The sequence below is a fragment of the Anopheles coluzzii genome, chromosome 2, assembly GCF_943734685.1.
Source record: "Anopheles coluzzii chromosome 2, AcolN3, whole genome shotgun sequence".
Classification (NCBI taxonomy): domain Eukaryota; kingdom Metazoa; phylum Arthropoda; class Insecta; order Diptera; family Culicidae; genus Anopheles; species Anopheles coluzzii.
In genome coordinates this window covers 53,755,212-53,770,980 of record NC_064670.1, presented here as the reverse complement: position 1 = coordinate 53,770,980, position 15,769 = coordinate 53,755,212, and the positions used below count along the sequence as shown (strand labels likewise).

At 41.9% G+C, this 15,769-nt stretch overlaps 1 protein-coding gene across 3 annotated transcripts in view; it reads left to right on the top strand.

The window, feature by feature from the left end:
* The first annotated feature begins 3,370 nt into the window (after positions 1-3,370).
* LOC120949829 (uncharacterized) overlaps positions 3,371-15,769 on the top strand; it is a 150,736-nt gene continuing 138,337 nt past the window's right edge. Inside the window, exons 1-2 of one of the 3 annotated variants that reach the window (XM_040367363.2) lie at positions 3,371-3,455; positions 4,106-4,771. The gene's annotated coding sequence lies outside the window, so the exon portion shown is untranslated. Of the gene's footprint in view, positions 4,772-15,769 lie in introns of all 3 variants that reach the window. The other 2 variants (XM_040367365.2, XM_049605317.1) reach the window with 2 other exon arrangements.

Here is a 15,769-nt window from a genome sequence, read left to right as displayed (position 1 = left end):
GGAAGCAGATCACCACCCGTTTTGGATCGCGCCTGGCAATAGATCGAACACGGTTGGATGCAGCAATTCATCTTGTTAATCGTGTCGATGGTGGGCCGAGGAAAGGAGCGCTTAGTTCTATCTCTCTCTCACACACTCTCTCAGGACTGGATGAGGATATCGTTTACCGCACTTTAGTGGTCAGCCAGGCTGCACCGAACGGATGATAAATTTAGTTTCATGCGAACGATGCGGGAAAGTCCCTGGGTGTCTTCGGTGCGCAGTCGTGCCTTCCAGATGAAATAAATCATTTCTTTAATTTTTGTTTGTCATTTGTCACCGCGGCAGATTTTGGGAGCATCCGTCGCCGGGAAGATAGAGAACCAAGGCCACGGATTCGAACATGGTCTCACGTTTGTCTTCGTGCTCTCGCTGTACCGTTCCTTCCCTGCCCTGGACTGATGGGTTTTTGATGCGGCGTGGAAAAACTAGCCGAATTAACTGCCGAGCTACCAGGCCCTACTGGTGTTGGTGGTGGTGTTAGTACGGCAAACCGAACGGAATGAAATGAATTATGGTTCCGTAGGTCGTTAAACGGAGTAGCCCGTTCGATGGTGCGTGAGGGGTACAGCAGGACGCAAGCCAATCGGGGGGGAAAACAGGTGTTACGCGTAACAAGGTTAGCGTGGCTTGTTTGGTAGCAGCAGTAAGCGGGCTCGTACCCAGCAATGAGAGAGGCGGCGAACGTGTGATAGGAAAAGCGCCGGAAAAGCCAATGCAGAATGTGTGCGCCCGGCCGGTCGGTCGTGAGGTCGGCCATTGGATGCGGCTGTATGATGTGTAACGATTTGCTTTTAATGTGTTTGATGTTTGACTTTGTTTTTATGATGGCATTTATCTCACTGCAAAGCTTACGCTTAAGCTGGCTGCGGTTGTTTGCTGCAATGGTGTAGTAAAGTGTTTTTTTGTGTGTTGGCTCTATTGCGCTTTTGAATTTTGTTTTGTTTTTAGGTGCGATACTGTGATTGGATTTAGATTTAAAATGAGCATTTTTAATTGTTGAAATGGTGGCTGATTTAATTAGATAGAGGATAAATCGAATGTACAAAGGGGTTCTTTACCAAAGAGGAATGGTTTGAATTTGTGCATAAATCACTATATAACCCTATATAAACCTCATTGTTTTCCAATTTTTTAAATTTTATTTGAATGTTTTTTATTGAATGTTCTTTTAAAAAGTTGAAAAAAGCAAATCTCAAAGGTCAAATTCAAAGGAAATTCGAAAACAAATAATTTAGATACATATTTTATCTACGCAGCTCTTTTAAAACAGTTTAAGGATAGTATGTAAGCAACGCTATAATAGCTAGTTCTCGTGGCTTTTTAGAGGTTTAATAACCAATTATTTAATAATGGGCGGTCCCGTGGTACTATCGTCAACTCTAACTACTTAATAATATGTCCGCCACGGGTTCAAGCCTAGAATTGACCATCTCTCCGTAGCAAGGATTGACTATCCGACTGCATGGTACTGAATTAAGTCTCGAAAGCCTGTATATGCCGGCATGTCCACGAAGGACGTTATGCCAAATAGAAGAAGAAGCAGTGGCGGGTCAAGCCTCTCCGAGGCCCTAGGCGTTATGGTAGACGGGGCCCCTTCACCAAATCCATCGACGGCGGGGGGTTAGAATCGATACGAAATCGAACATCCACAATGACGGGGGCCCCTAGATCGCCGGGGCCCCTGGCGGCTACCCAGTCCGCCCACCGTTTAACGCGCCTCTGAGAAGAAGAACCAATAATTAACAATAAGGACATAAGACAAATAAAACAAATAACGCAAAATGCAAAACAAGTTTGCATAAAGAATGGGCTTTTTTCGGCTGGCTGTAGTTAAAAAACTAAGCAAGATAATTTGTTTCCAGGAAAACCCTTGGAAAGGTATGCTTACATGCAAAAATAAATCTACGAGCTTGCAAGGTGCCTGCCGTCAGTTATCCGGGATTTTCGCCATGGTGGACGAAGATAATCGCATTTTTTAAGATCTACCTTCGATTTATATCACTTCCTCCTCAATTTTCGGGACAAAATTGTTGGAGTAGAGCTGCATCATGTTGGATGATCATCAGATCACATTGAGTTTTGGCGTCATTGCTTGTCACTGCGAAACCAGTGAACACGATTTCTGCTTCCTGATATGTTTGTTCATGTTTTCTAGGTACTATTTTAATATTTGGTCGGCTTCATTTTCAGATTCATTTGGAACCTCAAGTTGCTCAGGGACGTCGGCCATTTGGAACTAGGCTCTGATTGTTGTCTAATAGTTCCAAAATATTGTAGATACCGGAATAGGCAACGACGACCACAAATTGACGCACGGAGTCCGTTTTAGACGCTACGGGGTGCCGTTTTTTTTTATCCTGAACGAATTAGCTTCTTTTTTTTGGCCATCATGGTTAGACTTCTTTTAATGGTGCTTTCAAATTTGGTCTACTGATGCATGGGATATTATAAATTAAACTATTATTAAAATTTAGTTAGTGCGGGTTAAGGTAAACCCATGAAAAATCAACAATTTTTGTCCATTTTTCATGCAAACTTTTCGCTGAGATAATTTGTTTAAATTAAGCTTATAAGCTATACAACCGCCAACTATAATAATCTGAAAGTATAACTTAAGGTTATACGAGATATGATTCCTTGTTTTGCTTGGTTGTTTAGTAAGCAAAACTACTAACAAAATCAACGATGGAGCTATGTAATAGAAGCCGCTCTGAAAATCTGATGTTGAAGATGTAATAGAATTCCATTGAAATGATATAAAGTTAATATAGATTACTTGGAATGTGCATTACGGTTACTGTAACTGAATAATAACCTACCTAAATGTCTAACGTATTAGATAGTAGATTATCGATTCGCACACCAACCAAAACAGCAGCCACGTAAAAAAAGTCCTTAACTGCACCGATGCGTTTCACCAGGCGCACGCGAACCCCTGGCGCTTGCAATGTTTTGGTTTTGTTTTGCTTGCCAGCATTGTCCGTCGGAGAGTTTTTCATCGTGCCAGCTCGCGTGAAAATCGGTCACCCAGCGGTGCGAAGCGCAGCCGGCACGGAACGCGATAACAGCTCGGTTGGAAAACTCACCCAACTCGTGGCCACTTCGCGAGGTTGGCCTGAGCGCTGGAGTGTGCATGTGTGTGCGCGTGTGAAAAGCAATCCGCTTCGGGGAAAGTCCCGGCGTGCTGTGACCGACGCACGCGAGCTACCCGAGCGGCCACGAATCATGGGCGTGAGAGGTTCGGTTCGTGTTGGGTTCGTGCCAAACCGGGGCGCAGCTGTTCGGCTGCTGGGGCGTGCAGCCCGAAGATCGAAGGGAACTCAAATGCAAACGCTTCCATTAGTCTGGGGGCGTTTTGTGTCAGTCGAACAACAGCACGGACCGTACACGTTTTCACGATACGTTATCTGCAGGTAGCTGCGTTCTTATCGAACGTTAATCCCGGGGGTTTCCGGGCAGGTTCTGTGTTTTGTGCGGTGTTTGTTTTTCCAATCTAGTGTACACGAGGTCGTCCTTCACTGTTGGTGGGGAAAAACATTCTTCAGTTTATCAGGGAACTGGGAGTAGAAAAATAATTTGAAATAATTCTGGGGCTAGCTGTGCTGTCCGGCTGTGCTTGAAGAGAAGTGACCGGCTTAGTGTGAAGACAGTTTAATCATCGGCGCCAAGCGGTTCGGACCGTAGTTAATTTCGTGTAATTGTGTTCACTTCGTTAGACGAAAGAATTTCAATCGTGTTACTGTGTTACAGAGTCTGCAAGACAGGAAAGCATATTAATATCCAACCAACTACCAGGAACCTGATTGTGCTTTGTGTCCAAGCTATCTACCGAATAGCCTCACTCTCGTAAGACCGAAAGGATTACAGGAAAACGTTATCCTTTCGGGTATTACGCAGAAGGTTCCGGTATCGTGGCCAACAGTCGTCGGCACCCGGTCGGCAGTCGGATTTTCAATAAATAATCGTTAATTATTCAGCACAATTTACTCAATGAAATGGTTAGCGGTGAACGAATCCATTCAAATTTTATAATAATGTAGATTTATGGAAACCCATTGCACAGTGCGCTTCTGCATCAGATTTTTGGCTGCTCCCGACTACCCTATTCGCTTCCCCAGTGCTCGGAGTGGTGGAAGGAAAGTGAAAAACGTGGTGCGAAATCCATTGCGATCGGAAGTGACGCGTGCCAAAAAGAAAGCATGAAAAACATCGAAACGTGTATGCAAGTGTGAGTGTGTTGATTATCGTTCGTATGAATTAAATGGGATGTAAGTGAAAAAAAACGGATCCAAATCCGCATCTGCGACAGGAGGAAGGCGAAAAGGTTTGTGCAGTGATATTTAAATCCCGATGACCGATGCCCGATGCGCCATGTGCCCAGTGTGAGAGTGCTGTGGAGAATAAAACGGAAGGATACAAATGTGCACCGTGCCAAATGTGCTATAAAATGAGCCAGACGAATAAAATCATCGGCTAGTCATTAAAAAGGGCAATTTGTGTGTGCGTGTGTGGGTGTCTCTGTGTGTGTATGTGTGTGTATTGTGTCCGATAGTGGATCTGTGCATAAGTGCACGTGTGCGTGAGTGTGTGTGTGTTTTTGCAATCCGTTAAGCGCATCGCGTCATTAGCAATCTCCAGTTGCGCAAGCGGAAGTGTTCGCGACGCTGCTGGAATCTGTATTCCCTCGTGGGACCGGATAAAAGAATAGGTTGATCATCGGATTTTACAGGTACGGTACGGCCAGGCGGCTTCTGGGTAATATGTGCAAATGATGAATAATGAAAAATTGATTGATAATTATCGAAAGCATTCAGTCGCTTTTCGGAGCAGTGCAGGCGTGCGTTGCGTACGTGGTGTGCATGATTTTAACTTGGGCCGATGTTTGACTCCGGTAATGGATGCAGGAAAGAATTGCGCTGCGGTCGAATAACTCATAATTAGACTTCTTAAAAGGGGCACATCCGAAGGCCCCTGCTGCAAACAGGAACACCTTGATTGATAGTATTTTTGTTGTGGTGCTTTATGTTGCTTTATGTTATTTTAAAACAAATAATTATTTGGCCAGTGTGGTTGTTTGTCTACTTGCTTTCCTTATGTTTAGTTATAAGAACTATAATCTCCATGTTTGTTCATGATTAATGTTATTTTCATGTTTTTTTGTAATAACTTGTATAATAATTACTTTTATTTCTCACTAACTATACATTTCTAGAGATCTTTTAACTGTGGTTTTATAAGACAAATAGAACATCACTTAAATCAATGTTACATTTTAGAATAGCATTTTCATGGTATCACTAAGTATTGCACCGATATTTATAATAGCAATTATGAAAGCTGATATTTACATCAGTTTAACAGCGTGGATTCTCGAGGAAATGCTTATTTACGATGGAAAGTACTCGGTCCAAATATAATACATCATAAATTGTTCTTTTAACGAACGGTCGATTGGGCCATAGGTTTGCAAGTTTTGCGGGATCAAATTTCCCACAGGCAAGGAACAGTTTTTTTTTCGAGGCCACTGTGTTTGGGCATGTGTGACACTTTTTAACCCCGGAAGTTGCTACCTGTTACAGGCTTCAGAGCATACATCTACACAAACACAAAGCCAAAGGGTGATGTGTATAAACATGTTTTTTTAACGAGCATTTACTGAATCATAGAGCATATCTTACGAGCCGCAGCAGTAGTCGACCGCTCTGTTTACATGTTTATTACCATTGTATCAGCAACAGCAGCAGTAGCAGCATCGCCAACAACAGTAGCAAATAGAAAAGGGAAGCTTCATCCTTACAGCCATTTACCGGTTTACGAAGTTTCGTGAATAAAAAAACACTAGGGAAACAAACCTGCCAGCAACCGTAACCATTCGGGCGACGACGTACCGCTCCGGTGTCGCCAGCGTTATGGGTTAAGATGATCGCAAAACGAGGCTGTATGGAGTGCCGTACGTAAAGTGTGCCGTTCCGCAACACAACCCCACATCTCGTGGAATTCCGTGTACTCGGTTGATGTTTCCTTGTTTCCGCCGATGGTGGATGCTTACCGTACCATGGCGGGGGTCTGTTTTTAAGCGCGCTCCAAGCAAGAGAGCCTTCTGAATGTAATAAATCTCTAATGAAGATTGCTGCCGCCGGCCTGCCGCGAACGTGTGTCTGCGGGCTGTAGCCATGAGTGGCCGAAACAAGGCTGAATGTTGTGCAGCTTCGCTTTGATAAAAATCAGTCTGATGGTATTAAGTTTTTGCTCATTTCGCCACGCGCATGGTACAAAGCGATTTATTGTGCGGAAGTGGCGATCGGGATGAGGGTTGAGGGTCGCTGTTTTGCTTCTACATGAGGCTTGCATTTTGAGATGAAGCAAAAATCTGGCCTTTTTTACAGCTCATCCGTTGTCTGTAGGACCGTTGTGCAATTTCTGGCTTTCAACGGAAGTGTTATAATATTTGAAATTCATATTATAATGAGGAAAAGTTGGTTCCATTGCACTGTGGGCTCTCTGATTTGTTATTTGTTAAATCTTATACAACATGCTGGTGGGATAAAGACATTTAAAAAATGACACCACCGTACTGCGTGTCAAATTTTACCAGAAGAACAGGAGGTATTTAAAAAAACTCTTTGATGACTTCTGCTTCAAGTTGTATATGCGTTCATTTCCCTGCATTGTGAACAACTCAATATACTCGTTAATATTAATAAAACCCTCAAAAGCTGATGACAGGTACCGCCCATCCACGCTTGCCGCATGATCCGAGCTGTGCTGGACGAGATTTTTCTGGTCATCCGCGGAAACCAACACATCATACATGCTTCCGCTTTTCAGTTTTTAATATAAAAATTCCACTGTGCCAAAATGTCTCTCATCTCTTTGCGCGCGTTTCTCAGTGCCCCGGGCGGTAGAAGAAAACCACATATTATGCCCGAAATATGGGTGCATGCTGTTGAAATGGATACAAAAAATGCAATAATTGCACCAAACTTGACACAAGCGGAAGTGTGCTGACGAGCTGTTGGAACAATTACTACAGATGATTTAAATACAGCTGGTGGCGATGGAATTTTATTTAAACGCAGTGAATGGCGTGCGATTCACGGGAATGGACTGATTTATGTGTTTTCTTTGTTCTATGGTACGAGGAACAGTGTTACATTAAATCGGGTAATATTTTTTCACCATTATCAATGCAATATAATTGACTGAATGCATAAATCCATTCTTTTCAATGCGTACAGCTTTTCAGCATCCATCCTTCTGTTAGTGAGAAACAATGCCAGGGTATGAATATGATAAAGGCTTTCTGATTGCATAGTAATTAAACAAATAGTAAATAAAAATGGAACAAGATTCTATTGAAAAACAAAACAGTGAATGTGTTTGAATTCAGCTTTATTTAACCATGAGGCTTAAATGTATAATTTTTAATTCATGAAAGAAAACGAAAGCCCGCGACAATTTTGTTTTGGAATTGGGATATCGTAAAAGGGCTGTTTTTTGTCTTATTCAGGAGAAACGGCTTTGCAGGATTGTTTAAAAGGGCTGTTTTTAGATATCGCGAAAAAACTATTCAATGTTGATAAAAAAATACAAATCACAAAGGAGTCAATAGTTTACTACTCACCCGAGAAATGTCAACGATTTTTTCCAGACTTGTAGATTAAGGATATTCCCTGAAAGAATGTATTCGGCAATGTATTCGACTCTTTCAATCAAGCATTTTTTCTTGCAAAATTAGATAAGCTAGGACTTCTCTGCTCGCTCCTGGAGTGGCTTAAATTTTACAAAGGGAATCGCTCGTACGACATCAACATATGCACATTTCTAATAAAAACAGTCAGTAGCTCTCAAAGTGACCAATGTCACCCTCGCTTTTCCTCCCGATATAGTTAGTTTGTTTGCTGGCGACGCAAAAATTTCGCGCCTATACACAACACAAGTAACTCCATGCTCCTGCCAGATTGTCTCGATACCTTCTGCTCGTGGTGCAAGCGCAGCGGTCTGACCATCTGCATTCAGAAATGCTTCTGTGTGTTTTTTGTCCATGCAACATTACCTGAGCTTCCTACTTCATTGACGGCACTGCAGTTAATCGACAAAATTATGATAAAGTCCTGAGCGTTCCTCTAGATTCAAATTTGAATTTAAACCAGTATACAGGTGATGTTGTTACCAGTGGATACTAAATACTTGCCCTGGTTATCCGGATAACTAAAAAAAATTGCGATCCTATATGGATTGATACTGTCTACACTAGTATCGTTCGCTCGGTTTTTAAATATTCGTGCGTATTTGTCTGGAGTATAACTACTGCTTTTTCGACTTGATTCAACTAAAACTCACGCGATATGCCATAGGCCTACTTCCCTGGCAGGATTGCAATAATCTATGCTGCACCGTGCCGTCTTCTAGGCCTTGAGCCTCTTTCGGTTAGAAGAGACAATGCACAGTGCTCTTGCATCGCTGGCCTGCTAAATGACTGTATCAAGTCATCGCTTTTGTTGCATCGCATCGATACCTACACACCACCACTTCCGTCTAGAGAGACTCTATGGGTTGTTAAGCCCCGCACCAGCCGTTGGTTGGTCCGACTTCATGTTCCGCAAGTCAGCTGAATTTAACAATGTTTCGAATTATTTTGAATTTAATATGTTATATGGCCCGTTATAGATCAACTAACTAAACGATAATATTAATATTTGCAATCGATATTCGTATTTGGCTTAATCGCGCGTTTGTAATGGGCAATTGGCTATTGTTTTTACTGTGAGTAAATCAGGCAACGTTTTTGAGGATTAAATCACTGACCTCCAACGAGATGGAAAGTAATGTGACACATCAAGTTGGACAAATCAACCTCTACAAATAGCTGAAGAACTGGAAGACCCTTTTTAATAATTTGGTCGGATATGGCCTATGTTACTTATGTGGCTTGGATATAGTAGTTGATGTATATGCAAGAGGGTGAAAGATCTGTTCTAGCTTCTGAGGATCTATTTGAAATACTTAATAACCTAGCCATGTCCATTTCTAACTTTTAAATAAATTATTAAACACAGTTATCAACATCGAATACAATACTTTTGTCCTGCAACGCACTGTTTATGAAACATATTTATTAATATGTATCCACAGTGCAAGATTCATAATCACTTTTATACTACACTGATCTTCATATACCGACAAATTAGGGTCACTTATGTGAAATATGGAACAAAAATGATACGAAAACAATATGCTCCTTGTGTTGCTCATCCCTCTCTGGAGCAACCGCTTTAGTAGTGCACAAATAACTGAGTTGCGATGCATCATTAGAGGCAGCAAAGAGCTGATTGCCGGATGATATTAAAGTAGGGAGTTCGATTAAAAGATAAATCTCTTCAATCGGTTCCACTTCATACCACCGGACAGCAAAAAAAACCTTCTGAAATTTATGACCCCCGGGCAAAAGGGACAGCCCAACAAACAAGGGATCGTTTTTGTGGCAGCTTGGAGCATAAATGACATCGTTCAAGAAACGGCCCGCTTGCCGTTTGCTCTCATCAGCAGTACAGGCAGTGAGCGTGTTGGAGTAGCAAGTTTGCTTTCATCCTGTAGACGCGATGCCACACTGTAGATGGCCTCACTGTTCCGGTCCATTTGTTCCGACGCTGACTTTACTGCTTGCTGGTAGGGCGCACTGGGTACGGTACAATCTAATTCCCCCGAGCATGATTATTATTGCGAGCAACCCCTTTCAGGGCACCCGGGTATCGCAAGACGCGACATCAGTGTGAGAAGACATTCCCTTGTCAAGCCACAAACCAAACAGAACATCAACAAAAAAAAAGAGCAAAAAGTGAAAACAAAACGAAAGGAAAAGCAGCAACATTTATGCTAAAATATACAAAAACCTCACCAACTCACCAGGGAGAGGTAATTCTTCGGCATCCTTCGGGCGGGTAGAAAGACATCAGGCGCTGCTGTTGCGAGCGCACCATCGTCGGGGAGAGCAACAGCATAGCACAGCATAGCACAGTTCTGATTATTTATGAAATATGTGTGCGGTTTGCATCCACCCGGAACGGTCCGGGTGTGTTTTCTGCGAACCCCAAAGACGCACCGGCGGAAGATGAAAATGAAGTGCAAGGCCATCCGAATGAGGGATGGTGGTTGGGTGGTGTTTAGAAAAAGCGGCAGCACTCGCTGCAGGCTTGTGTACGGGTGCCGACAGTCGGGTTCATTCATAATTTACTGCACTGAGCAGTACGAGTGACTACAGTACGGTACGTACTGTGGACGTAAGGAGCGCAAATTCAATTAAACGCCAAAAAGGTGAACCCTTTTGCAAAAGTGGGGAAGGGTCGGGCCACACGAGTCGCCCGGCCGACCAATGGCACACTGGAGATGCGGGTAAGGTTGTTTGTCGCAACGGCACGGCGGCATGCCATCTATTAATAGGAGGCGGATTATATCTAATGGATCGTTTGGGGATGTGATTGTCAGCAAGTGTCCCTTTGGGGCAGAGTCGAACGAACGTCGTTGGGTTGTATGCAAAACGGGCCATAATGGAGCTAGCACGAAATAAGGGTTCAATCTATTTGGAACCGCTTAAAACTCCCGGAATTTCCCGCAGCGCAGGTGAGGCTCCTCCGACGCAAGGGAAGCGATTCGGGATATTTCAATTGTGAAGTGACTCCGTTTCCTTTCGTTGCGCTTTCTCGACAATCGAGCGCGTGTGTCCTTCTTTTCATCAACAGGAAATCCCAGAGGTGCGACACATAAAGTGGTTCGCACACATTCTTGGGAAAATGCTGCCAGAAAGCGGGGCAGAACGTGATGGATGAACAGCACAGGAAAAGGATTTCTTTCGTTGTTTGGTGGGGGAGGGGGGGGGGTATTCCGCACAAGACACAGTAGAAGAGGAGCAAAAAAAAGAAGAAAAGAGTAGAGACATTTCGATATTTGCTGGCTTTTACCAGTGAAAGAGGAATGCCCGATCCAGCCGGGGAACCCAAAGGACAGTCTATTTATGTAGCCATTTATATTCGAACTGTCCGGTACACGATTTATATTTTATTCATCGATGGACATTGAAAATTCCACCCGGGACGATTCTGGTAACGAACGTCATCTGCTGCTGCTGCTGCTGCTAGTTGGTCCCCATCGTTGCTGTCCTGTCCATTCACTTCCCCAGCTGCCGGTTTCCGATGGGAGTGTGCCTTTTTATTTGCTTTCGTTTGCCATGCTGCATCTTCTGCAGCTGTCCGTTGCTTTCCGCCTTCTGGGACATTTTTCACTGATTTTTCTAGGTTGTAAAATTAGCTTTCCCCGTCTATCGGTATTCCTCTGGCCGTTTCAGGGGGTCCTCTGTCCCGCCCAGGAGGTGAGTGGTAGAATATTTATCAAACACTTTTCTCTCCTAGACTCTGTTTTTGCTGTTGTTTTTAGCTTGAGTGTGATTTTTCTCACGATGCGCCGTCACAGTGGCTGCCGGTGGATGCACCCAACGGTGCATGCTGGCTGCCATTGGCATGCGACGATGATATTTTGCTGCGGTTCGTTGATGGTACTGTGAAATGTATGCATCAGTCGGAAAATACTATGTATGTGTGAATGTTTGTACGTGCCGAATGCATATTGAAAATCTATATCGATTTGTATTGCCACTCCGGGGACAACGTTTCACCATGTTTCGCTAAACGACTGCTCGGTTTGCTCGAGTAGCTGCGCATAAGGTGTTTGCTATGGAGTTGTTAGTTCTTCTTTTTCTGTCTCTGTAGTACTTCATCCGTTTCTAGAAAGTATAAATATTACAGGTGAAAAAGACAGCAGTTTAAGCTGTCAAGTGCAGTGGTTGGTGATTGAGCTGAACAGCGCAGTGGCACACTTGTATTGATGGATGCATATTGCTAGATGTTCACTAAAGAAACAGTGCTTGATGAGCCAATGTTATTTGAATTCGATGGGTATTGAATTACGTTGCAACTGTGTGAAGACGATCATTTGGAGTTTGAAAGAGAGATTAAACTGTAAATTATTGCAACTTTATGTAATAGGATTAGGTAGAAGTCTAATACATATCATATAATAAAAGATGTCATAAAATATAACTATCATTCGATAACATTAGGTAACGTCCTTTCTGCCAAGTTTTCAGTCTAAGGCACCAATTGTGGTTTATATAAACATAAAATTTTCATAGCAAATATAAATTTATATCTGTAAGGCCTTTACGCGATCCCGTAAGCCGAGCGGTCCCGTAGCACAGTCGTCAACTCGAACGACTCGTATAATATGTCCGTCTTGAGTTTAAGTCTCAAGAGCAAGTCTTGGAGTCTTGGGTTCAAGGCTATCCCGCTGTGTGATACTCTGTAATTCAATCAACATAATTATTGGAACCTTACAACAGCATGATAAGAGGCTTCTAACGTCCTATCGACACAAACGTTACGAATTTGTTAGAGAGAAAAAGAGATAGGAGTAAAGGGAGAAAAAGCAATGCAAAACGATAACGATCTCGGAGACAAGTCGAACATTATTATTAAACGAATCGGCAAAATAAACATACTATTTTTTGGCAACAGCTAAAGTACTACAAAAAAAAAAAGCTTAGCGTTTTCAGCACTAAATAATGTTTCCGCTTCGTTGTCGAACAATAATAAAATATATATTTTCTTTAACCAATAATACTAACTGCTAGTACAGGCAAATCAACTTAAAGTTAGTCGGTGGTTTGAACGTTAGAAGGTAGGTGCGTTAAAGGTAAAAATTGATGCACAATGTCACTAATTGTTTTTGGAAATTTATAAAAACCATTATTAAATTCGCTGAATTAGATGTGCAATTAAGCGAAATGGCTATTATAAAATTTACAAATTTAAAAAATCACAACCAACGAATCGAAAATAGGTTGATTCAAACATTATATTTTACATCACTTTAACAACATGTCGATCCACTAATTAACTCGTCGAAGCCAGCTGTGGCGAGAGTTTGCAAGAGATGTGTGTTCTTTGGATATGTAATTATTAGCTGCCAAGTCCACACGTACGTGTATAGATCAAACGGGTTTAAAAATTTAAATATTCTATGGTTTTTTGTTGTTCGAAAATGTGTTTCTAAACGTCTGTTTGATTAGATTAAAACACACACATACCCCTTACGCGTGAAAAAGCGTGTAAAATACGATTACCCATTCATCTGCCTGTCAACCACATACCGTCTTCTATCGTGTTTATTTACGTCAACAAAAAACATTGTGTGAATTGTATACGCATAAGTGTAAAAAGCAAAAACAAAAAAACATATGAAAGAAATGTCTAAAATCGTTTTGACTGAAATTTCATCAATTTATGCTTTACACATCTGCACACGTTCAAACCGAAACCAGGCCTGAGGGTGGAGTGGTTTGAACATGAACAATTCGAAATTGGACGATACATTTCAACTCTGTAGCAAATTAGGCATGTGGCTGTATGCGAACGGATAAACCAGTCTCGTAGAGTTTGATGATTTGTTGGTACAAACCAAATATTATCTTTTTTTTTTCTCTCTCTGTACACAGCACACAGCACGGTGCATATGGTGCAAAAATTTGGTCGAAAAGTAGTATGGCTCGTGTTTCGAGCAGCAAATTAACATCATTATCAAAACACAGACAGTCATTTGGCCAACATTGCCTGAAAGATTGGCAAAAAATAAAACTAACTGATGTGTGCAAATACTGTGAAACCAAATTGTGTTAAGCTCGCAATGCAGAGCTCCATTTCCGGAACGAGAGTTTGCAAAAACGGTGTGCGGAAAAAAATCTGTAAACCCATAAAGTGGTCTGCGTTTCAGTGTTACTTTTAAACGTCATTAAATTGGCAATGCGTAAGGTACCGAGACGGTTTTTACAGGGAACTCTATTTCCAGACGCAATTGAATTTGTGAATAATTTCACTACAGAGTGGCTGGTTGGATGTTTGAGAGTATTTTTTCCCCTACTCGTGATAAATTATAATAATCGTATTAAATTAATGAAAACATGGGTAATGCCTTCCATTCCTCTGCGTGCGGGCAGAAGCTGAAGAAACGGGGTAGGTAAATAGGGAGACGCATTTAAATGCTGCACAATCCTCCACATCACGCCAACCAACCAAGAGTGGCATCAAAATGCACATGCGATGTAGTTTGATTGCGTGCACAGAGAAACGTTTACGGTCCTCCCCAACGAACCGGTGAACCGATACCAAACACTACAAATGGTTTCAATTAAAAGTGGTAACATAAACAAACAACACAAAATTGATCAACCACCCTCTGGTTCGTGTTCTCCGCCTCGGTAATGATCGGTAAAGGGCTATTTGCATGGAAAGCACAACTGATACATCTCGGGCACCATATAGGTTGGCCACAAAAATGCACAAATGCAATGTGTGGAAGTGTGTTTGTGTAGAGTCGCAATTGGTAGTGCCACTTTTTATGGTGGTAACGCTTTACCACTAGCAGCCATGTTGCGCATGAGTCCAGCAACACAAAAACGACAAAATTAAAACAAAAATAATTAACAACAAAAAAAGCAGCGGGCTTGGGTCACGTTGGTCAAAGGAATGTGCGTAAAGTGTTTGCCGATCATTTATAGGCGATATTTGATAGCATTAAGGTTCATAATTTAATGCCGCGTATCGAATGCCTCTAGTCACGAGTGGATTTGAGATTCACACAAAACCTGCCCGTGTCGGTGGTGGTGGTGGTGGTCAGAGACTGGTTGGTTTATTTAAAGCATTTGATTTTAATTATAGCGTTTTAATGTTATTTAATTTTTAATCCATACAGATTTGATGCTAAGCTTGTTGCTAATCTGGTATGTGTGCGAGAGAGGGGCGGGTATGGGGACAATCGAAGCGACATTTAAACTGTATCGTTGCGAACGAGGGATAACACAGGATTACAATACTCTTTATGGTATCGTTTTAATTGCATCATTACATTAAATGGATGACTTTTTTTGCCCGAAGTTATGAATTTATCTGCTCACTAGCATTAGCTCATGTGTAAAGTGTTTTGAACCAGTTCGCGGGTACGTTAGATCGGGTAGATTAATTGAACCAACTTCATAGGCAAAAAAAAAAAATTTAAAACAGCATTATGAGCTGTTGAACAAATCTTAACTTATTTTGGTGATTTATATAAGATTTGATTTCCCTTTTAAGCTAAAGAGCTTTAAGTAAGCATCGGTCGACGATGGTGCCCACGTGACGTACCGTTAAGAATATCCATCTGATCGCAAGGATCTGGCATCAGGAAGATTTACTGGAGACATGGAGGCTGGGTGACATTAACTCAGTATACTAACATGGCAACAGATGGGACCGTTTGAACTTTCGACCGTTTACACTTCTTCATACGATCTTGCCCTTCAGGATCTTATAAACCCAGTCCCAGATTTAAAATTGCATCAGTTGCTACTGTTTTCTAAAAATAAAACAAACAGACTTGATTACTAAAACACGATAAATGATTCTTCATCATTTTAAAATATCTTGGCTTTGCGGATTACATCGACGGCACTAATGCCGTATCAATTAGATTGATGATTAATGCGACTATGAGAAAGGATCTGATTTCCGGAACCCGCTTGGGAAGCATGGAAACAAGTTAACGATGAAATCCTCGAAGTAGAGGGGGAGCTTTTATGTAGTTGAACGTACATCAGTGAAATCTGGATACCCATCATTCAGGGAAATCCAAATGGGTAAACTGA